The sequence below is a fragment of the Aegilops tauschii genome, chromosome 3 (genome assembly GCF_002575655.3).
Source record: "Aegilops tauschii subsp. strangulata cultivar AL8/78 chromosome 3, Aet v6.0, whole genome shotgun sequence".
In the NCBI taxonomy this organism is placed as follows: domain Eukaryota; kingdom Viridiplantae; phylum Streptophyta; class Magnoliopsida; order Poales; family Poaceae; genus Aegilops; species Aegilops tauschii.
The window spans coordinates 208,907,310-208,932,168 of NC_053037.3; the positions used below are offsets into that span (position 1 = coordinate 208,907,310).

General features: G+C 42.8%; 2 long non-coding RNA genes across 3 annotated transcripts; one reads left to right on the forward strand and one right to left on the reverse strand.

The window, feature by feature from the left end:
• The first annotated feature begins 3,196 nt into the window (after nucleotides 1-3,196).
• LOC109766501 (uncharacterized) lies at nucleotides 3,197-14,231 on the forward strand. 2 transcript variants are annotated; one of them, XR_012204734.1, is made up of 3 exons: nucleotides 3,513-3,718; nucleotides 3,797-5,382; nucleotides 13,528-14,231. It is a non-coding gene; the product is annotated as an uncharacterized lncRNA (long non-coding RNA). The 2 variants fall into 2 exon arrangements; XR_002233655.3 differs by lacking the exon at nucleotides 13,528-14,231 and having other exon boundaries at nucleotides 3,197-3,718; nucleotides 3,797-5,616.
• LOC120976639 (uncharacterized) lies at nucleotides 6,279-13,495 on the reverse strand. The gene is made up of 2 exons (XR_005772693.3): nucleotides 7,729-13,495; nucleotides 6,279-7,233 (listed from the first exon to the last, which is right to left on the reverse strand). It is a non-coding gene; the product is annotated as an uncharacterized lncRNA (long non-coding RNA).
• Nucleotides 14,232-24,859: the final 10,628 nt, after the last annotated feature.

Below are 24,859 nucleotides of genomic sequence, written 5' to 3' on the forward strand. Positions count from 1 at the left end.
AGCCAGGAAGAATAAGATTCGTGAGCTCACAGATAGCATTGGAGTGGTGCATACCGACAGTTCAGTAATGAGCAAGATGGCGAATGACTACTTCAAGGAAATCTTCACAGCAGATCACTCTCTGGATGCAGCTGCTGTTTTGGAACTTATAGAAGGAAAGGTGACGGAGGAGGACAATGCTAAACTGGTTGCTCCCTTTTCTGAAAAGGAGATTTCAGATGCATTATTTCAGATAGGGCCATTGAAGGCCCCGGGTCTGGATGGCCTGCCGGCCCGGTTTTTTCAGCGAAATTGGGGTACACTTAAGGAAGGGGTTCTTGCAGCGGTGAAGGATTTCTTTTACATTGGAATAATGCCAGAGGGGGTAAATTCTACTTCTATTGTTCTTATTCCTAAAACGCCTAACCCTACTAAGCTATCTGAGTACAGGCCCATCAGTTTGTGCAACGTAATTTACAAGGTTATATCCAAGTGCTTAGTTAATCGGTTGCGGCCTCTCTTGGACAACTTAATCTCCCCGGAACAGAGTGCTTTCATTCCGGGGAGGATGATCACTGATAATGCTTTGGTTGCATTTGAGTGTCTCCATTACATCAAGCAAGAGAAGGATCCTACAAAGAGTTATTCTGCTTATAAGCTAGATCTGTCCAAGGCATATGATAGAGTGGATTGGGTCTTTTTGAGGCAGGTGATGCAAAAGCTGGGTTTCTCTCATCGATGGATTGATTGGGTGATGACGTGTGTCACGTCGGTGAGATACTCTGTCAAATTTAACGGAACCCTCTTAGATTCATTTGCACCGTCGCGTGGGCTACGGCAAGGTGACCCTCTTTCACCATTCTTGTTCCTGTTTGTGGCGGATGGGCTGTCTACTATTCTGAAAAATAAGGTGGCAACGAACAAGATCACGCCGGTCAAGGTATGCAGAAGAGCTTCGGGTATATCCCATCTTTTATTTGCAGATGATACCTTATTTTTTTTTAGGCTTCGAGTGCCCAGGCAGAAAATGTGATCAAGGCTTTGGAGATGTATAGTGCGGCCACGGGCCAAAATTTAAACTGCAGCAAATGTTCATTGTTCTTTGGAGCTGCTTGTCCTGTTGCTGTCCAGGAGCAGGTACGTGGCATCTTGAAAGTCACGAGTACGGTGTTTGAAGAGAAATGTCTAGGTCTCCCGACTCCAGAGGGACGCATGTCCAAAGGGTGGTTTCAGAACCTCCAAACCAGCTTAACAAAGCGGCTCATTCAGTGGGGTGATGGCATGTTAGCACAACCAGGACGTGAGGTGCTGATTAAATCTGTTGCCCAAGCTCTTCCAACCTATATAATGGGGATTTTCAAGCTGCCCTACTCGGTGTGCGATGATCTCACGAAAATGGTGAGAAACTTTTATTGGGGGGCTGATGAGGGCAAACGCAAAGTTCATTGGAGAGGTTGGGACCATCTCATGCAACCAAAAGATAGAGGAGGAGTTGGGTTTCGGGACTTCAGGTTATTTAACCAAGCCTTGCTGGCTCGCCAAGCCTGGCGTTTGATCTCAAAACCTGAAAGTCTTTGTGCCCAGGTGTTAAAGGCTCGATATTACCCCAATGGCAAGCTTGAGGACACGGTTTTCTCTGGGAATGCATCGTCTTCTTGGCAGGCGACCAGCCATGGTCTCGATCTTCTAAAGAGAGGATTGATCTGGAGGGTGGGTAATGGTAGGAGCATCCGTATTTGGCGTGATAACTAGATCCCTAGGCCATATTCTTTTAGGCCGGTCTCACTGTAGGGGAGATGCCGCATTCGGTTTGTTTCAGACCTCCTGAATGCTAATGGTTCGTGGAAAATTGATTTACTATAGAGACATTTTCTGGCTGCGGATGTGTATGAGATCATGAAGATCCGAGCTTCACCTAGATTGGACGAGGACGTGATTGCATGGGGACCCGGGAAACATGGTACCTTTTCTGTTAAATCAGCATATCAGTTCGCGTTTCAGGAAGCTCATTCACCAGACTTGGCCTCCACCAGCTCTTCCAGCTCGGGGGGGGGGGGGGAGAAGCTTTTGGAACTTGATTTGGAGCTGTGAGGTACCGCCGACAGTTCGAAACTTCGCTTGGAGGCTGGCGACTGACTCCTTGCCCACGTGGAAGAACAAGCACAAGATTGGGCTCGAAGTGGTGAGTGCATGCCCTGTTTGTGGTATGGAGGAAGAGGATAACTATCATCCTTTTTTGAGATGCCAGCGTGGACGAGACCTCTACAGGGTAACGGGAGAACAGTGGGGGCTTCCACCTATTGAATCAATTGTTCAAACAGGTAAGGAATGGCTCCTTCATGTGATGGACACTATGGCTGATGTTGATCGATGCAAACTGCTTCTTATATTCTAGAGAAGCTGGTATGTCCGCAATGAGGTTGTCCACCACAAGCCGGCCCCACCCTTGGATGTTTCTGTTAGTTTCCTGGGAAGATATCTTGATGAACTTCTTGGTATTAAACTCAACTCAGATATGGATCCCACTAAAGGGAAGGGCTACTTGTCTTATGATAATCTGTTGGTGAAAAGAGCTTCAACTCATCAGGCAATTGTTGAACCGAAGTGGAGACCCCCTGGGCATGGGTGGGTTAAATTGAGCACTGATGGGTCGTTTGTGGATAGCGAGACAACAGACGCGGGTATGATTCTTCGGGATTGGAGGGGCTCGATCATTTTTTCTGCGTGCAGATCATTATACTCTTGTAGAGATGCGGTTGAAGCTGAATTGTGTGGAATTATGGAAGGTCTATCCCTGGCCATTCAAAGATCGGACCTTCCAATTGCCATTGAATCAGATTCGAGGTTGGCGCTGTCTTTGATCTCGTCTGGTGAAGTTGATCGTTCGGTTTATGCCTCATTGGTGAATGAAATTAGGCTTCTTTTACATCTAAGACAAACTTGTATTACTCCTGTCTCACGTGCTCAGAATAAAGCTAGTGATAGTTTAGCCAGGTTTGCTCGAGTAGAAGGCCGGACTATGACCTGGTTAGGTTCTGGGCCAGATGAAGTCTTGGGTTTTGCCCGTGATGATTGTAAAGACTTTACTATTTGAGTAATACAAGTGTTATCGCAAAAAAAAGGGATCGAAGGAGGAAGCTGAAGGTAGGAGGAGAGAAGCCGCCGCCGTTGCCGTGATCCACTGGATACCTCTCTCGTTGCTTTCCTCTAGGTATTTGTACCAGTAGCGGCTAGGCCCATGAGCTGGCCCAATAGGCAAAGCCCATGTTAGGACCTGTGTTAGGAGGGCTCCTAACATATTTTTGGGTTTTTTATAGTATTTTACAGCATAGAAAATTATACTCGTATAATTTAGTCTCAACAGACGTATGCGAACTTTCCTTTTTTTCTGCTAGAACTCTACTTTTTTAGGGATATAGTATTACTATACGCTGTTGTAGCCTTTTTTTTATAGGGGAATGTACGCAATCGTAGCTGATTAGTAGGAAAGTTTTGTGTTTTTTTCTGCTACAAGCACAACAGGCTCACGACCATGTACATAGCCTCCACACACGTGTCTCAAAAAAAGCATAGCCTCCACAAATTTATCTCTCGCACTACCCCCCACCCAGAAAATTATTCTCTCGCACTCACACCTCCATACACTCACACGCGGCTCTTGCCTGATCTCCTTTTCATTTTGTTCTATCTGCTTGCTCCAAATCTACTTCTGCCCGATGAGTTGTGGCTGGTGACGCTGGTAATCGGCGCCGCAGATTCAGTTCCCCCGTCTTCGATTCCTTTACCTTGCTCGTCTCACCTGCACACGCCTCTGCAGTTCGGCTCACTGGTGCGGCCACGGGTGGCGCCTGATTTGGCTCCCTGTACGCCTCCTCAATATCTGAGGCCGGTCAACGGCGATGGAGGGGTAACAGGAGCCTGACTTCGGCGTCTCATTCTTCCACCAATGGTTCCCGCTTCGCCCCTTTCCGGTCTCTCTTATCTCCCCCTGTTTCTTATACTTGCTCTGCATGTGTATGGTTGAACCAATATAATGAAATTAAGGCACAGCTTGTTAGTTAAAGATGTAAATCTATTTATGCCCGTCCAATTTTTTCCATGCTTCGGACCGTCATCGGCAGTGTAGGCCCCCTGCTCCCATTCATATTCTTATTTGAGATTATCTATAGTTGTTCTATTTCCCAAAGATAGAGTTAAGTTTAATAAGTGAATATGAAATTTGTGCTATTGCATGCTACATGTGAACTATAACAATTCGTGGATGTTTTCACTATTGGCTTGTTCAATATAATAAGCTTCAAATATCAGATAATATAGTGTCCACAATTTGTATTATTGAGCTATTTCCATCAAATGTTGATGCATGTTTTCAGAACTTCTGGCAGTAGTAGTTCATATTCGTTCTGCGGCTTCTGCCATATTAGCATAAAGTCATTTTTAAATTAAATATAATTTCTAGTGTACTAATTTTCCAACCACTTATGGTTAGCTAAAAGGCTAGTAGCAACTGTATATGTGTTTTTAGTTCCAACCTTTAGAATATTTCCGTGCAGCTTATGTTCTTGACCACATCATCCTTGTTAGTTCATTTGCCATAGAAAAGAAAATAATAGATGTGATCAAGTCAGTAGGTTATCACTTGTGAGTGTTTTTGCAAAGTATTCCCTTTCTCGTATGTTTCCCATGAAGTCCTTGAGCTTTATGTACAAATTCTGTCAACAATATCAGGTCTTTGTGATGTTGCTTGGCCTACTTCGTGTAACAATATCATGTGCCTTACAGCCGTGCTGTGTGAGCCACCTCGGAGGGGAGGGGACGACATGTGCCTCCCAGTCCTCCCGCGTGATTTTACACCCGAGAGGAAGAAGGATGAGGGGCTTTCGGCCATGGTGTAGCCACACTAGGGTTTCTCATAGTAGGGTTTCCTTGTTTTTCTTTTATCCTGTTTCTTCTAGTTTGGTCGTTCGCTGTGATAAGGTAGATTATTTTTAGAGGAAACAAAAGCTGGAGGCAATGGAAGTACGCATTGTTCTATTAGAATGGCAATGGTGGGTAATTTTCATATTAAATTTAATCTAATGGCTGTTCATTTGTTTGTGTATTAAATTAATGGTTGGATGCTTCTGTTTTTGTGGTAATTTCTAGCCTAATTTATTTTTTCTAATTAACCCATCAAGTACTTTTTATATATAAATAGATAATGTTTTTTAGAGATATTCTAATGCCTTTTCTCTCATAATATGCAAGGTACACACAAAGAGGGAGAATTCCGGCAGCTGGAAATCTAGACCTGGAAAAGCTACGTCAGGCTACCTATTCTGCACAACTCCAAACAAGCTGAAACTTTACGGAGAATTTTTATGGAATATATGAATAATATTGGAGCAAAAGTCCCTCTCGCAAGTAAGCATGATTATCATTTGTGAGTAGTTACTTACAAGGAGCTACAATTGATCCCTATACTTGTGGGTCATCAGTCCCTCTCGACCTCTATCCATTGTTGGCCAGACCTCTATTGGACAGGTACTATAGGGGGGTTTTGCTCCGTTGCAAACAACCACACATTAGCTATCTACGTGTATCTCCTCGCCTCGCTTTTCTATCTTGGGAATGCATGCGTGATATGTTTGCATATGACATGCACACACTCTCTTTCTATTTTATTGTTTGTTGTCCCTTTCTCTTTCACACACTCTTTTTGCACACTCACTCTTTCTCCTTCACACGCGCTTGATATATTTCAACTTAGGTACTCTTTTCGCTCTATAGCATATAGATTTATTGAAAAGTCAAACTTCACAAAGTTTGACCAGGTACGTGGAGAAAAATATTTACATCTAGAACGGCAAACATACATCACTAGATAATACCCCGCGCGTTGCTGCAGAATTATTGGCAATCAATTCGGGGTGGAGATGGGAAAAATTAGCAAACGGAAGAGATGAACCTGACCAAATAAAAATACATGTTTCAATCAAGATAATCATGTGTGCTATAGAACCAAACTCAATGAATACTGAATAGTTTCTTGGGGAAAAACAACAATCCTTAATGTCTCAAGAAAGAATATAATGATTTAAATTGCAAGAAAAGAATTACTATATGTAAGGCTGGTTGAGTGGTAATGAACCTCACTTAGAAAAGGTAGGTAGACAAAATAAAAGTTGAGTATTGCTCTTGTGCCACTGAAACCAGTCATAAAACCAAAAAAAAAGTGCACATACGAAGAATAGCTCCATTGAGGGGTTCTTTCCTTGAAAAAGGAGAATATAAAACATTATAGAAATGTAATAACATGGTTCTGTATATAAATCATTTTGAAGCACAATTATAGTTTATAGCATAATAACATCAAATCCAAATGTACATCCTTGCTGCAGACCTAGCTTACCAAAAGTCAATGTAGTAGCGAGTAAATATTAGGAAGAGAGGTGAAAAACAAAGGCCTAAGAAGTAAGAACTGGCATACCAGAATGTTGAAGTGGAGTGCACCGGATATAGAACAAAAAATTATACAAATGACAATTCGAAAGAATGAAAATCAAAGCTTATAAAATGCTTCAATTCCTATCATAGTAATCTGATGGGAATGTCAAAATGATTAATAAGCCACATGCATGAAAGATCTATGGAATCTGAAGAACAGAATAATTTAAAGGTTAGAACAACATATATCACTTTGCACCATAACTTATACTACAGAATAATTTAAATTACTTTTACAATGATGAAAATAATACGGTTGCAGAAAGTCAGTCTTATTTGTGAGAACATAGTTTCTGGAAAAAGCTGATGTGCAACCTCAACATGGAACCAGGTCAGAGTTACTTCGGCACACCATCTATCTTCTTTGCATCCCTTTCAATGCTTATGGTAAATAAGTGAGATAAAACAGAAAACTGTATAACCTATGACTGTGTACTCCTTTTGGGGATCAAAACACGACGTCCAAGAAGAATTAGTTATTATGTTGGGGTTGAATACCAAAAATAATTATGAGGAAATGAACGATAGAAGTTCTGATAATCTGAACTTCTTACCACCAATGTTTGTTTAGCAAAGCCCACATTCTGTGTATACATTGCGGATGATGTCTTTTCTAATATTTAAGCGTCAATGAAAGTATTTGCTAAAAGAACATGGTGTGGAAATTTGCATAACAGAACTTAGCTACAGTATCTAATATTTACCTCACTGAAGATAATATCATATATATTTGACTGCTAGCTGCAGCAACCTCATTGATCTGCAGTTCTGCACACGAAGTAAATTTTGTTGAGGGAAAAGAAAACAGAAGGGTATCTATCATTAGTCACATGGAGAAAGAAGATAAAAGATATAGAAAGGTTATGATTAGTAACAGATCTAAGACAATGCAGAAAACCAGAAAAAACAACTCACTGTATGTTTGAGGCCAATCAGTGTTTGTGGATAGGTCACCTGATGATGATATAACAAAGAAACTACCAAACTTAAATTGATTCTTGTCATTTAGCTGCTTGTTGATCTCAGAAGTGTTTTCTTTTTCTTCTTATCTTTGAGTACACGATCAAATTCTTTCATTAAGCTGCAGGAACTCTCTTTAAAATATAGACAAATTTAAGACACTACATAACAGTTCAATGTTACTACCCAGACAGACAGGTTGCAATAGTTCATCACACCACCTAAGATGTGAAACTGCGTGTTCACTTAGAAGCAAAGAATGGTGCTTTATGAGAGCACATGACAATGTTCAGTCAGACTTACCGCTTGCACTCCCTCATTGCCAGTGAGTCCATCTAGCTGCTTGGATGCCTGTGATAGTCCTTGATCTTGTCTATCTTCTGGAACCCATTCCTAAAACAAAACCTTCCATCAGAATCAATCGACCAAGAGACAACAACCAGTCATAGTTTAGGCACAGGTAGCTGAAATCTGATCCCAGCACGCAGGTGACAATGCAAGAATTAATGTTTTGTAGCACAACTACCGAATAAATTGGGACTAAAGTTTCTTGAAGACATAAAGGATTATTGAAAGAATCATGCAATATTGAACCCCATTTACCTTGCTAATGGGAACATTAGCGCCAATGATAGAGGGGTTCATCTTGTAAACCGCAAGGAAATCCCAGAAACTCACGCTGGCGCTAGAGATGTTCCAATCTGACGGAGAAAATAAAATAAACACGGTAGAGGCAAGTAGAGCCCGAGCCCCTCTTTTTCCTCTCTCGCCGCAGACCACGCCGATTAGTTCACCGAGCTCCACACCACCACAAAGGGAGGAGGAACTGAGGGGATGCAGGACGAGAAGTGGCTAGATCCTTGGTGGCGATGGACGTTCTATGGTGGGTGCGGAGGGCCGCGGCAGATGGGCGAACCGGATGCCGATGATTGGAAGTGACCAGTTGGGCGAAGCTACTGGGGGCCTCGAGGAGAAGCTGCGGCTGTCGGTGACGCATTGCGGGCGGGCGGCGGTGCCGTCCAGGCGTGGTGCAGTAGTGCGACGAAGGTCAAGCGGGCACCAGGGAGTCACTGCGGCCTGGCGGCGGCGCCATCCAGGCGAGGTGTGGTGGTCCGGGTGCACAACATCGAGCTCTCCTGGTGATTAGTTTGCGCACATCGGACCTTGATTTTGGCAGCGACGGCTCTATTGAGAATAGGAAGATGAGATGTGTAGATCAAACAACCGTGTTTAGATGCATTTGGCCTCTTTGACTACCTCGCCGGTTATAGAAGTAGGAAGAGCAAACGACCCTGGGATGGGGTGGCTGCGTACCACCGTCCATCAAAGCTTATGTGGCAAACTGCTGACGTGGCAGCATGCATGCTGAGAGAATTGCTTGTAGTGGGAAGCAACTTCTTAAGAATGTAAGATTAGATTCATCATAAGATGTAGTTTTATATGATGTATCTTTAGATATAAATAATATTTTGTGTAAACCTGGTCAAAGTTTTCAAAGTTTGACTTCTAAAAAATTTATATGCACTTCATCATCGAACGGATGGAATATCTCTTTCCCTCTCTCACCTATCTGATGTACCACTCAGCCGTATCGAGGCTCCTCTATCTCTCTCAAACTTTACATCTCCCTGGTTCATACAGACACATATCTCGCTCACACTACATAGACCCATCTAACACTCTCCGCCCTAGTTCTATTTGTATGTGACATGCACCCCCTAAGTACCATAATCTCTCACTCCATCATAGGCAAACGCACTGCCCCCTGAGTATGACTATCTCTCACTATCCATCAGGAACACACGTATTGTCTCCTTCCATCCCTACGTCTATCTCGATATCCCTCGGGGTATCTTCTATCGCGCACACACTTTGTCACTCGATCTCCCACCCATGTAGTCCCATCACGATCTCTAGGGGATCTCCCTATCACAAACACACACTCTCTCCTCCCCATGCCTGCATTTTCTCCATACGTCTCTCTCGACCTCTGTCCCTTGTTTGCCAGACCTCTCTTGGCCACGAGCTAGGTGATGGAAATATGCCCTAGAGGCAATAATAAAATGGTTATTATTATATTACCTAAATCATGATAAAGGTTTATTATTCATGCTGGAATTGTATTGACCAGAAACTTAAATACATGTGTGGATACATAAACAAATACCGAGTCCCTAGTGAGCCTCTACTAGACTAGCTCGTTGATCAAAGATGGTTAATGTTTCCTAACCATAGACATGAGTTGTCATTTGATAACGGGATCACATCATTAGGAGAATGATGTGATGGACAAGACCCATCCATTAGCTTAGCATTTGATCGTTTAGTTTATTGCTATTGCATTCTTAATGCCAAATACATATTCCTTCGACTATGAGATTATACAACTCCCAGATACCGTAGGAGTAGCTTGTGTGCTATCAAACGTCACAACTTAATAGGGTGATCATAAAGATGCTCTACAGGTATCTTTGAAGGTGTTTGTTGAGTTGGCATAGATCGAGATTAGGATTTGTCACTCCGTGTATCAGAGAGGTATCTCTGGGCCCTCTCGGTAATACACATCATAAGAAGCCTTGCAAGCAAAGTGACTAAGGAGTTAGTTACAAGATGAAGTATTACGGAACGAGTAAAGAGACTTGCCGGTAACGAGATTGAACTAGGTATGAAGATACCGACGATCGAATCTTGGGGAAGTAACATATCGATGGACAAAGGGAATTACGTATGTTGTCATAAGGTTCTACCGATAAAGATCTTCGTAGAATATGTATGAGCCAATACGGGCATCTAGGTTCCGCTATTGGTTATTAACCGGAGAGGTGTCTCAGTCATGTCTACATAGTTCTCGAACTCGTAGGGTCCGCACGCTTAACGTTCATTAACGATATAGTGCTATATGAGTTATATGGAATTGGTGACCGGATGTTGTTTGTAGTCCTGGATGAGATCATGGGCATGTCAAGGAGCTCCGAATTGGTCCAAGGTAAAGATTGATATATAGGACGATACTATTTGGACACCGGAAGAGTTTCGGGTGGTACCCGGTGGTCATCGGATCACCGGAAGGGGTCCTGGGAAGCCCCGGGAGAAAGATGGGCCTATTGGGCCATTAGAGGGGAGCACACCAGCCCACAAGGGGCTGGCGCAGCCCCCCTATGGTAGCCGGCCTAAGGAAGAAAGGAAGGAGGGGGATTCGGCCTCCCCTTCCTTCCCTCTCCCCCCTTTCCTTTCCCCCTCCGGCATATATGGTAAGGGGGGAGGCATGGCCAGGGTAGGAGCCCAAGTAGGATTCAGCCCTACTTGGGGCGCCTCCTGGCTGCTCCCCTCTCCCCCACCTATATATATGTGAGAGGGGGCGCCACACATAACCACGACAATCTCTTAGCCGTGTGCAGTGCCCCCCTTCACAGTTTTGTCCCTCAGTCATATTTTCGTAATGCTTAGGCGAAGCCTTGTGGAGATAGCATCACCACCACCTTCACCATGCCGTTATGCTGCCGGAACTCATCCACTACTTCGCCATCTTGCTGGATCAAGAAGGCGAGGATGTCACCGAGCTGAATGTGTGCTGAATGCGGAGGTGCCATACGTTCGGTAGTCGATCGGTTGGATCGCGAAGAAGTTCGACTACATCAATCGCATTAACAAACGCTTCCACTTACGGTCTACGAGGGTACGTAGACACACTCTCCCTCTTGTTGCTATGCATCTCCATGGATAGATCTTGCGTGTGCGTAGATTTTTTTGTTTTCCATGCAACGTTCCCCAACACTAGGGGTCTTTCTCTCTCGGTTGCAAACAACCACACAATATCTCCTCACCTCGCTTCCGCTGTCGAAGATGCATGTGTGATATGTTTGCATAAGACACACACACTTTTTCTCTACTTTATCGTGTGTTGTCCATGTCTCTTTCAAACACGCACACACACTTTTTTCACTCACTCTTTCTATTTCACACACCCTCTATCTCTCTCTCTCTAGTTAGGTACTCTCTCACGTCCATAACATATGGGTGTTTTGAAAATCAAACCTTAGAAAAGCTTGACCAGGTATATGTCGAGAAAAACATTTACATTATGTTTTGTAATATCGACAACTAGCAGGAGTCGTTGGGTTGTCTCTTAATTATTGTATGAAATGCAAGCGCCATGTAATTGCTTTACTTTATCCCTATGCGTTAGCAATAGTTGGAGAGACGACCCCGACGCAACGATAGAGATCAAGGTGTCGAGCTGGTGATGATGGAGATCATGACGATGCTTTCGAGATGGAGATCAAAAGCACAAGATAATGATGGCCATATCATGTCACATATTTTGATTGCATGTGATGTTTATCCTTTATGCATCTTATTTGCTTAGAATGACGGTAGCCTTATAAGATGATCCTTTCACTAAATTTTAAGATAAAATTGTTCTCCCCGAGTATGCACCGTTGCCAAAGTTTGTCGTTTTGAAGCACCTCGTGATGATCGAGTGTGATAGACTCTACGTTCACATACAATGGGTCTAAGACAGTTTTGCACATGCAGAATACTTGGGTTAAACTTGATGATCCTAGCATGTACAAACATGGTCTCGAAACACTTGAGACTGAAAGGTCGAACATGAGTCACATAGTAGATATGATCAACATAGAGATCTTCACCATTGATGACTACCCCATCTCACGTGATGACCGGGCATGGGTTAGTTGATTTGTATCATGTATCACTTAGATAACTTGAGGGATGTTTATTTAAGTGGGAGTTCATAAGTAATTTGATTAATTGAACTTAATTTATCATGAAATTAGTCATAATAGTTTTGCATACCTATGTTCTAGATCAATAGCTCGCGATATAGCTCCCTTTTTTTGATATGTTCCTAGAGAAAACTAAGTTGAAAGATGATGGTAGCAATAAAGAGGACTGGGTTCATGATCTTAGGATTATCCTTATTGCTGCACAGAAAAATTATGTTCTTGATGCACCGCTAGGTGATAGACCTATTGCAGGAGCAGATGCCGACGTTATGAACGTTTGGCAAGCTTGATATGATGACTACTTAATAGTTTAGTGCGCCATGTAGAGGACGTCCGGAATGGTCCGGGGTAAATATTGATATACATGACGATACTATTCGGAAATCGAAAGAGTTTCGGGAGGTACCGGGTGGTCATCGGATCACCGGAAGGGATTCCGGGAAAAAGATGGGCCTATTGGGCCATTAGAGGGGAGCACACTAGCCCACAAGGGGTGGCGCACACCCCTATGGCAGCCGGCCTAAGGAAGAAAGGAAGGAGGGGAATTCAGCCTCCCCCTTCCTTACCTCTCCCCCTTTCCTTTCCTCCTCCGGCATATATGGTAAGGGGGGCGCGGCCAGGGCAGGAGCCCAAGTAGGATTTGGCCCTACTTGGGGTGCCTCTTGGCTGCTCCCCTCTCCCCCACCTATATATATGTGGGAGGGGGTGCCACACATAACCACGACAATCTCCTAGCCGTGTGTGGTGCCCCCTCCACAGTTTTGTCCCTCGGTCATATTTCCGTAGTGCTTAGGCGAAGCCCTGCGGAGATAACATCACCACCACCATCACCACACCGTCGTGCTGCCGGAACTCATCCACTACTTCGCTGTCTTGCTCGATCAAGAAGGCGAGGACGTCACCGAGTTGAACATGTGCTGAACGCGGAGGTGCCGTACATTCGGTAGTCCATCGGTTGGATTGCGAAGAAGTTCGATACATCAACCGTGTTAACAAACGCTTCCGCTTACGGTCTACTAGGGTACGTAGACACACTCTCCCCTCTCATTGCTATGCATCTCCATGGATAGATCTTTCGTGTGCATAGAATTTTTTTAGTTTTCCATGCAACATTCCCGGGCACTAGGGGTCTTTCTCTCTCGGTTGCAAGCAACCACACAGTATCTCCTCACCTCGCTTCCGCTGTCGAAGATGCATGTGTGATATGTTTGCATAAGACACACTTTTCTCTACTTTATCGTGTGTTTGATACGTCCATTTTGCATCATGCTTTTATATCGATATTTATTGCATTATGGGCTGTTATTACACATTATATCACAATACTTATGCTTATTCTCTCTTATTTTACAAGGTTTACATGAAGAAGGAGAATGCCGGCAGCTGGAATTCTGGGCTGGAAAAGGAGCAAATATTAGAGACCTATTCTGCACAACTCGAAAAGTCCTGAAACTCCACGGAAGTTATTTTTGGAATTAATAAAAAATACTAAGCGAAGAAAGTACCAGAGGGGGCCCACACCCTGGCCACGAGGGTGGGGGGCGCGCCCCCTGCCTCATGGGCCCCCTGGCAGGCCTCCGGTGCCCATCTTCTGCTATATGAAGTCTTTTACCTTGGAAAAAAAATCATAAGCAAGCTTTCGGGAAGAAACTCCGCCGCCACGAGGCGGAACCTTGGCGGAATCAATCTAGGGCTCCGGCAGAGCTGTTCTGCCGGGGAAACTTACCTCCGGGAGGGGGAAATCATCGCCATCGTCATCACCAACGATCCTCTCATCGGGAGGGGGTCAATCTCCATCAACATCTTCACCAGCACCGTCTCCTCCAAAACCCTTGTTCATCTCTTGTATCAAATCTTTGTCCCAAAGCCTCAGATTGGTACTTGTGGGTTGCTAGTAGTGTTGATTACTCCTTGTAGTTGATGCTAGTTGGTTTATTTGGTGGAAGATCATATGTTCAGATCCTTTATGCATATTAATACCCCTCTGATTATGAACATGAATATGATTTGTGAGTAGTTACGTTTGTTCATGAGGACATGGGAGAAGTCTTGCTATAAGTAGTCCTGTGAATTTGGTATTCGTTCGATATTTTGATGAGATGTATGTTTTCTCTCCTCTAGTGGTGTTATGTGAACACCGACTACATGACACTTCACCATTATTTGGGCCTAGAGGAAGGCATTGGGAAGTAATAAGTAGATGATGGGTTGCTAGAGTGACAGAAGCTTAAACCCTAGTTTATGCGTTGCTTCGTAAGGGGTTGATTTGGATCCATATGATTCATGCTATGGTTAGGTTTACCTTAATACTTCTTTTGTAGTTGCGGATGCTTGCAATAGGGGTTAATCATAGTTGGGATGCTTGTCCAAGAAAGGGCATTACCCAAGCACCGGTCCGTCCACATACCAAATTATCAAAGTAACGAACGCGAATCATATGAGCGTGATGAAAACTAGCTTGACGATAATTCCCATGTGTCCTCGGGAGCGTTTTCCTATATATAAGAGTTTGTCCAGGCTTGTCCTTTGCTACAAAAAGGATTGGGCCATCTTGCTGCACCTTATTTACTTTTATTACTTGTTACCCGTTACAAATTACCTTATCACAAAACTATCTGTTACCGATAATTTCAGTGCTTGCAGAGATTACCTTACTAAAAACTGCTTATCATTTCCTTCTGCTCCTCGTTGGGTTCGACACTCTTACTTATCGAAAGGACTACGATTGATCCCCTACACTTGTGGGTCATCAAGACTCTTTTCTGGCACCGTTGCCGGGGAGTGAAGCGTCTTTGGTAGGTGGAATTTGGTAAGGAAAAATTTATATAGTGTGCTGAAATTTACTGTCACTTGTTACTATGGAAAACATGCTTTGAGGGGTTTGTTCGGGGTATCTTCACCTCGTCCGGAACCACAATTAGCTACCCCTCAACCTACTGAACCTACTGAATTTTTTTACTTTGAAATTCCTTCGGGTATGGTAGAGAAACTGCTAGCTAATCCTTTTACAGGAGATGGAACATTGCATCCCGATTTACACCTAATCTATGTGGATGAAGTTTGTGGATTATTTAAGTTTGCAGGTATGCCCGAGGATGTTATCAAGAAGAAGGTCTTCCCTTTATCTTTGAAGGGAGAGGCATTGACATGGTTTAGGCTATGTGATGATATGGGATCATGGAACTACAACAGATTGAAATTGGAATTTCATCAAAAGTTTTATCGTATGCATCTTGTTCATCGTGATCGTAATTATATATATATTTTTTGGCCTCGCAAAGGAGAAAGTATCGCTCAAAGCTTGGGGGAGGCTTAAGTCAATGTTATATTCATGCCCAATCATGAGCTCTCAAGAGAAATGATTATTCAAAACTTTTATGCTCGGCTTTCTCTCAATAATCGCTCCATGCTCGATACTTCTTGTACTGGTTCTTTTATGATGAAGACTATTGAATTTAAATGGGATTTATTGGAAAGAATTAAACGCAACTCTGAAGATTTGGAATTCGACGGAGGTAAGGAGTCAGGTATAACACCTAAGTTTGATTGTGTTAAATCTTTTATGGATACCGATGTTTTCCGTGAATTTAGTACTAAATATGGACTTGACTCTGAGATAGTAGCTTCTTTCTGTGAATCATTTGCTACTCATGTTGATGTCCCTAAGGAGAAGTGGTTTAAATATAATCCTCCCATTGAAGTAAAAGTAGTTGCACCAATTAAAGTTGAAGAAAACACTATCACTTACAATGATCCGGTTGTTCCCACTGCTTATATTGAGAAACCACCTTTCCCTGTTAGAATAAAGGATCATGCTAAAGCTTCAACTGTGGTCAACAAAAGTAATATTAAGACACCCAAACCCCCTGAGCAAATTAAAGTTGAACCCAGTATTGCTATGGTTAAAGATCTCTTGGCTGATAATATTGATGGGCATGTCATTTATTTCTGTGAAGAAGCTGCTAGAATTGCTAAACCTGATATTAAAAATAAACATAGACCTGTGGTAGGCATGCCTGTTATATATGTTAAAATAGGAGATCATTGTTATCATGGTTTGTGTGATATGGGTAGCAGTGTCAGTGCAATACCTTACACTCTATATACAGAAATTATGCATGATATTGCACCTACTGAGATAGAAGAAATTGACATTACGATCAAGCTTGCCAATAGAGATACTATTTCACCAGTCGGGATTGTTAGAGATGTTGAAGTCTTGTGTGGGAAAGTTAAATATCCTGCTGATTTTCTTGTTCTTGGTTCCCCACAAGATAACTTTTGTCACATTATATTTGGTAGACCCTTCTTGAATACTGTTAATGCTTGGATAGACTGCGAAAAGGATGTTGTTACTATTGGTTTGGGTGATATGTCTCATGAGTTTAATTCTGCTAAATTTCGTAGACAACCCCATGAGGAAGAATTGCCTAGTAAGGATGAAATTATTGGTCTTGCTTCTATTGCCGTGCCTCCTAGTGATCCTTTAGAACAATATTTGCTAGACCATGAAAATGATATGTTTATGAATGAAAGAAGGGAAATAGATGAAGTATTGTTTAAACAGGGACCTATTTTGAAACACAATTTGCCTATTGAAATCCTAGGGGATCCTCCTCCACCCAAGGGTGATCCCGTGTTTGAGCTTAAACCATTACCTGATACTCTTAAATATGCTTATCTTGATGAAAAGAAGATATATCATGTTATTATTAGTGCTAACCTTTCAGAGTATGAAGAAAAGAAACTATTGAAAACTCTGAAGAAGCACCGTGCTTCTATTGGATATACTCTTGATGATCTTAAGGGCATTAGTCCCACTCTATGCCAGCACAAAATTAAATTGGAGAAAGACGCTAAACCAGTTGTTGATCACCAATGACGGTTAAACCCTAAGATGAAAGAAGTGGTAAGAAAAGAAATACTAAATCTTCTGGAGGCAGGTATAATTTATCCCGTTGCTGATAGTCAGTGGGTAAGCCTTGTCCATTGTGTCCCTAAGAAGGGAGGTATTACCGTTGTTCCAAATGATAAAGATGAATTGATCCCACAAAGAATTGTTACAGGTTATATGATGGTAAATGATTTTCGCAAATTAAATAAAGCTACTAAAAAGGATCATTACCCTTTACCTTTTATTGATCAAATGCTAGAAAGATTATTCAAACATACACATTTTTGCTTTCTAGATGGTTATTCCGGTTTCTCTCAAATACCTATGTCAAAAGAGGATCAAGAAAAGACCACTTTTACTTGCCCTTTCGGTACCTTTGCTTATAGACGTATGCCTTTTGGTTTATGTAATGCACCTGCTACCTTTCAAAGATGCATGATGGCTATATTATCTGACTTTTGTGAAAAGATTGTTGAGGTTTTCATGGATGATTTCTCCGTATATGAAACTTCTTTTGATGATTGCTTGAGCAACCTTGATCGAGCTTTGCAGAGATGTGAAGAAACTAACCTTGTCTTGAATTGGGAGAAGTGCCACTTTATGGTTAATGAAGGCATTGTCTTGGGGCATAAAATTTCTGAAAGAGGTATTGAAGTTGATAAAGCTAAAGTTGATGCTATTGAAAAGATGTCGTGTCCCAAGGACAATAAAGGTATAAGAAGTTTCCTTGGTCATGCCGATTTTTATAGGAGGTTCATTAAGGACTTCTCAAAATTTCACTGCCTCTGACTAATCTCGTACAAAAAGATATTTCTTTTGTCTTTGATGATGATTGTGTAGAAGCATTTGAAGTACTTAAGAAAGCCTTGATTTCTGCACCTATTGTTCAGCCACCTGATTGGAATTTACCCTTTGAAATTATGTGCGATGCTAATGATTATGCTGTAGGTGCTGTTCTAGGACAAAGAGTTGATAAGAAATTAAATGTTATTCAATATGCTAGTAAAACTCTAGACAGTGCCCAGAGAAATTATGCTACTACCGAAAAAGAATTTTTAGCAGTTGTATTTGCTTGTGATAAGTTCAGACCTTATATTGTTGATTCTAAAGTAACTATTCACACTGATCATGCTGCTATTAAATATCTTATGGAAAAGAAAGATGCTAAACCTAGACTTATTAGATGGGTTCTCCTACTACAAGAATTTGATTTGCATATTATTGATAGAAAGGGAGCTGAGAACCCCGTTGCAGACAACTTGTCTAGGTTAGAGAATGTTCTTGATGACCCACTACCTATTGATGATAGCTTTTCTGATGAACAATTAGCTGTCATAAATGCTTCTCGCACTGATCCATGGTATGCAGATTATGCTAATTACATTGTTGCTAAATTTATACCACCTAGTTTCACATACCAGCAAAAAAAAAGTTTTTCTATGATTTAAGACATTACTTCTGGGATGGCCCACACCTTTATAAAGGAGTAGATGGTGTTATTAGACATTGTATACCTGAGCATGAACAGGAACAGATCCTACGCAAGTGTCACTCCGAAGCTTATGGAGGACACCACACTGGAGATAGAACTGCACATAAGGTATTGCAATCCGGTTTTTATTGGCCTACTCTCTTCAAAGATGCCCGTAAGTGTCTTGTGATGAATGTCAAAGAATCGGTAATATTAGTAGACGTCAAGAAATGCCTATGAATTATTCGCTTGTTATTGAACCATTTGATGTTTGGGGCTTTGATTATATGGGACCGTTTCCTTCCTCTAATGGTTATACACATATTTTAGTTGCTGTTGATTACGTTACTAAGTGGGTAGAAGCTATTCCAACTAGTAGTGCTGATCATAACACCTTTATTAAGATACTTAGAGAAGTTATTTTTCTGAGGTTTGGAGTCCCTAGATATTTAATGACTGATGGTGGTTCACATTTTATTCATGGTGCTTTTCATAAAATGCTTGCTAAGTATGACGTGAATCATGTAATTGCATCTCCTTATCATCCGCAGTCTAGTGGTCAAGTAGAATTGAGTAATAGAGAGCTCAAATTAATTTTGCAAAAGACTGTTAATAGATCTAGAAAGAATTGGTCCAAGAAACTTGATGATGCATTATGGGCCTATAGAACTGCATATAAAAATCCTATGGGTATGTCTCCGTATAAAATGGTTTATGGAAAAGCATGTCACTTACCTCTCGAACTAGAACATAAGGCATATTGGGCCAGTAAAGAGCTCAATTATGATTTCAAACTTGTCGGTGAGAAGAGGCTATTTGACATTAGCTCACTTGATGAATGGAGAACCCAGACCTATGAGAATGCCAAACTGTTTAAAGAAAAGGTTAAAAGATGGCATGACAAAAGGATACAAAAGCGTGAGTTTAATGTAGGTGATTATGTGTTGCTATTCAACTCTCGTTTAAGATTTTTTGCAGGAAAACTTCTCTCTAAATGGGAAGGTCCTTACGTTATCGAGGAGGTCTATCGTTTCGGTGCCATAAAAATCAACAACTTCGAAGGCACAAATCCGAAGGTGGTGAACGGTCAAAGAATCAAACACTATATCTTAGGTAATCCTATAAATGTTGAAACTAATGTTATTGAAACCGTAACTCCGGAGGAATACATAAGGGAGACCTTCCAGAACATTTCAGACTCCGAAAAGGAATAGGTATGTGGTACGGTAAGTAAACCGACTCCAAAACAGACCTAATGGTAATTTTTCTCCGTTTTGGAATATTTAAGAAAATAGGAAAATAAGAAGTAGTCTGGGAAGGACACGAGGTTTCCACGAGGGTGGAGGGCGCGCCCCCTGCCTCGTGGGTACCTCGTGTGCTCTCCGGACTCCATTTTCTTGCATGATACTTCTTTTGGTCGGTAAAAAATCATTATATAATCTCCACCGTACCACGCAAATATCCTCTGTTTTTGTCTCGAGCTGTTTTTCTGACAGATCTAGATCACCATGACATCTCCAAGTGCCCCCAAGGACAAGTTCTTCAAGAAGGTCATCAACCCTACCTCCGGAAGTGCTGCAACATCCTCAGACCATTGAGATGCGTGAGGGGTTGTTGCACATCCTCAGACAAGGCTCGAGGCAATGGAGCAACAAGTTTTCAAGTGTCAGGAGATGGTGGAGTGTGGACTCGACTCCAATCACATAATGATCACGGAGTTCACCAACAATCACAAGCTGGACGCCAAGGACATTGGGGAGGCCATCTTCAAGCTTCATGAGAAAATCGAGCATCTCCAAGCCCAGATCTATGACCTGCATAACCAAAAGAGTGAGTATGAATATAGATTCAAGAGGATGAGTTTGGCTGCAGATTTAAGGATCCCGGAGACTCGATCATCTTTCTATGATGGCGAGCCTATGCCTCGGAAGAGGGACGACAAGCCTACATCATCAACAACTCCATCATCACCGCCTCCGAAGAAAGAGACATAATCACATGGGTATGGGCACTCCCCTTGGCAACTGCCAAGCTTGGGGGAGGTGCCCCGGTATCGTATCACCATCACACTCCTATCTTTACCGCTTTTCTTAGTTCGATCCTTTTGGTAATACCTTGATCTAGTAGAATAAAAATTTAGTATGATCTAGTTTTGAGTTTTGCCTTATGATCCTTCTATGTAATCGAGTCCGTGAGCTATATATAATAAAGATTAGTGTTGAGTCAAGGGCTTGATTATTTTGCTTTGATCTTGGGGGAAAAAAAGAAAAAAAGAAAGAATGAAGAGAAATAAAGAGATCATATTGATCTTATGGAGAGTAATGACTTCACATATAAAGAGTATGATGAATAAAAGTTGTTGAGAGTTGACAAACATAGTTTTGGTCATCGTTGCAATTAATAGGAAGTAATAAAGAAAGAGAGGTTTTCACATATAAATATACTATCTTGGACATCTTTTATGATTGTGAGCACTCATTAAAATATGACATGCTAAAGAGTTGATGTTGGACAAGGAAGACAACGTAATGGGTTATGTTTTCTTATATCCGAATAAAGTATATTGTCATGGATCATCCAACATGTTGAGCTTGCCTTTCTCCCTCATGCTAGCCAATTCTTTGCACCAAGTAGAGATACTACTTGTGCTTCTGAATATCTTTAAACCCAGTTTTGCCATGAGAGTCCACCATATCTACCTATGGATTGAGTAAGATCCTTCAAGTAAGTTGTCATCGTTGCATGCAATAAAAATTGCTCTCTAAATATGTATGACTTATTAGTGTGGAGAAAATAAGCTTTATACGATCTTGTGATATGAAAGAAATAAAAGCGAGGACTGCATAATAAAGGTCCATATCACAAGTGGCAATATAAAATGATGTTCTTTCGCATTAAGATTTTGTGCATCCAACTATAAAAGCACATGACAACCTCTGCTTCCCTCTGCGAAGGGCCTATCTTTTACTTTTATCCTTTGCCCTTATACAAGAGTCATGGTGATCTTCACCTTTGCTTTTTACATTTTATCCTTTGGCAAGCACATTGTGTTGGAAAGATCCTGATATATATATCCAATTGGATGTAAGTTAGCATGAACTATTATTGTTGACATTACCCTCGAGGTAAAAGGTTGGGAGACAACATTATAAGCCCCTATCTTTCTCTGTGTCCGATTAAAACTCCAAACCCATAATTATTGCGTGGGTGTTAGCAATTGTGAAAGACTAAATGATAGTTGAGTATGTGGGCTTGTTGAAAAGCTCTTAGACTCTTTCCGATGTTATGATAAATTGCAATTGCTTCAGTGACCGAGATCATAGTTTGTTAGTTCTCAATGAAGTTTCTGATTCATACTTGACATTGTGAATAGATTATTACTTGAGCATAAGGAATCACATGACAATATCCATATATGTTGCTGTTATAAGAATAATCATGATGCCCTCATGTCCGTATTTTATTTTATCGACACCTCTATCTGTAAACATGTGGAGATATTTATCGTTATCGGCTTCCGCTTGAGGACAAGCGAGATCTAAGCTTGGGGGAGTTGATACGTCCATTTTGCATCATGCTTTTATATCGATATTTATTGCATTATGGGCTGTTATTACACATTATATCACAATACTTATGCCTATTCTCTCTTATTTTACAAGGTTTACATGAAGAAGGAGAATGCCGGTAGCTGGAATTCTGGACTGGAAAAGAAGCAAATATTAGAGACCTATTCTGCACAACTCCAAAAGTCCTGAAACTCCACGGAAGTTATTTTTGGAATTAATAAAAAAATGCTGAGTGAAGAAAGTACCAGAGGGGGCCCACACCCTGGCCACGAGGGTGGGGGGCGCGCCCTACCCCCCTGGGCGCGCCCCCTGCCTCTTGGGCCCCTGGCAGGCCTCCGGTGCCCATCTTATGCTATATGAAGTCTTTTACCCTGGAAAAAATCATAAGCAAGCTTTCGGGAAGAAACTCCGTCGCCACGAGGCGGAACCTTAGCGGAACCAATCTAGGGCTCCGGCAGAGCTGTTCTCCCGGGGAAACTTCCCTCCGGGAGGGGGAAATCATCGCCATCGTCATCACCAACGATCCTCTCACCGGGAGGGGGTCAATCTCCATCAACATATTCACCAGCACCATCTCCTCCAAAACCCTAGTTCATCTCTTGTATCCAATATTTGTCCCAAAGCCTCAGATTGGTACCTGTGGGTTGCTAGTAGTGTTGATTACTCCTTGTAGTTGATGCTAGTTGGTTTATTTGGTGGAAGATCATATGTTCAGATCCTTTATGCATATTAATACCCCTCTGATTATGAACATGAATATGATTTCTGAGTAGTTACGTTTGTTCCTGAGGACATGGGAGAAGTCTTGCTATAAGTAGTCATGTGAATTTGGTATTCGTTCGATACTTTGATGAGATGTATGTTGTCTCTCCTCTAGTGGTGTTATGTGAACGTCGACTACATGACACTTCACCATTATTTGGGCCTAGAGGAAGGCATTGGGAAGTAATAAGTAGATGATGGGTTGCTAGAGTGACAGAAGCTTAAACCCTAGTTTATGCGTTGCTTCGTAAGGGGCTGATTTGGATCCATATATTTCATGCTATGGTTAGGTTTACCTTAATACTTCTTTTGTAGTTACGGATGCTCGCAATAGGGGTTAATCATAAGTGGGATGCTTGTCCAAGAAAGGGCAGTACCTGTAGGGGATATACCCCGCGGTATGACCCGGCCAGAAGTATGACCCGGCCGGACTTGGCGCTTCACCGTGACCCGCCGGAGGACTGGCGATTCACGGGTCTGGCGGCTCACTGTCAGACGACTCACGAGCCTGACGACTCACGGATGACCCCGACGGCAGGTCAGATAGAAGACTAGGCCCAAGGCCCAGAAGGCCGGCTCATGTTATGGTGGGCCGTCTTAAAAGGAAAGGGATGACGAATATTTCCTTTACGCGGAAGCAAGACCCGGACTTGTATTCAACTTGTAAGAAAAGATAGACTAGCCCTAGCCCTACTAGGACTCCATATGTAACCCGCCCCTCCAACTTATATAAGGAGGGGGCAGGGCTCCCCAAAGAGGGACGAGCAAGAGAACAATCTCTAGGGCTAGACACAAAGAGCCGGCTTAACGGCGACTCTCTCATAAGCATAATGAGACCTAGCCACAAACAGCATGTAGGGTTATTACCGGATGATGTTTCCCGGGGCCCGAAGCTGTCTAAACCCTTGTCTTGTGCGTTGATCCGCCCTGCGTCTCTCATCCCAATCAACCCCTCTCAAGCTACTACATAGATGCATTGGCCTCACGACTAAGTCCTTACACCTAGGACATCTGACGTGTTAATTCCACGACAATTGGCACCCACCGTGGGGCGTGCGCACGGTGGTGATGAGTTCTTGAAGGGATCTATCTTAGGGATCAAGAAGCTCGCGATGTATTGGATGAAAAAGAGCCGACGCAGAAAACATCATCGCCGGTGAACAGCCGGAACGATGTATAAGATTTGAGATGAATTTTAGGGTTGCGTTTGTTACTGCCGCCGAAAAGATCATGGCGATTCGTCGAGACCGAGACAAGGTATTGTCTGGATCTGTCGTAGCCTCGGATGGATTATGACGGCTAGTCCATGATGCAAATACCAGGAAAAATCAAAAGTTTATTGCTGCAAATCGCCGAGACCGAGCAGATGAGTCACCGGAATCCTTATTTTTTCCTCTGATTGACCAGTCAAGATGCACGCGCACATAGCGATCGTACTATTCCAACAAGTACTCGATCGGTTTGGCCGGCGCAAATTCACATTAAAAAAAAGGGGGAAGAAACCCACGACGTGGAGGAGGTGGATATGGCTCCAATCCAAACCAACCACGACTGGTGGCTGGCCTCGCTCCGCCTCCGGCTCGGATCCGCCGGCGCCTCTCCGACTCACCTCCTTCTACTGGTTTTTGTCGTGGCCAAATCACCTGCAGCCGCTCCTTTGTTAGGCATCAAGTGAGCCATGACCCGGACTCTTCGGCCGATTGAGTTTCTGCTGCCGAGCCGCCCCGGCCTTGAGTCATCTCCGCCACTGACGTGAGCCGCCGGTCGTCGATTGTTGCCTGCGAACCGCCGGCCGTCATTGCAGTTCTGAGCCGTCGGCTGTCGCCTGAATCGCAGGTCGTTCGACCCTGCCGCTCCTAGTCACTCTGCTCACCCGCCGTCACTCACCTCTGTGGTCTGTGGTAACCCGCCACGGCTTTGACCCGGCTGCACCGTCGCCTCCAACTCGCCAGGGTCTCCCATCGCCTCCGGGCCGGCCGTCGCCGTCGCA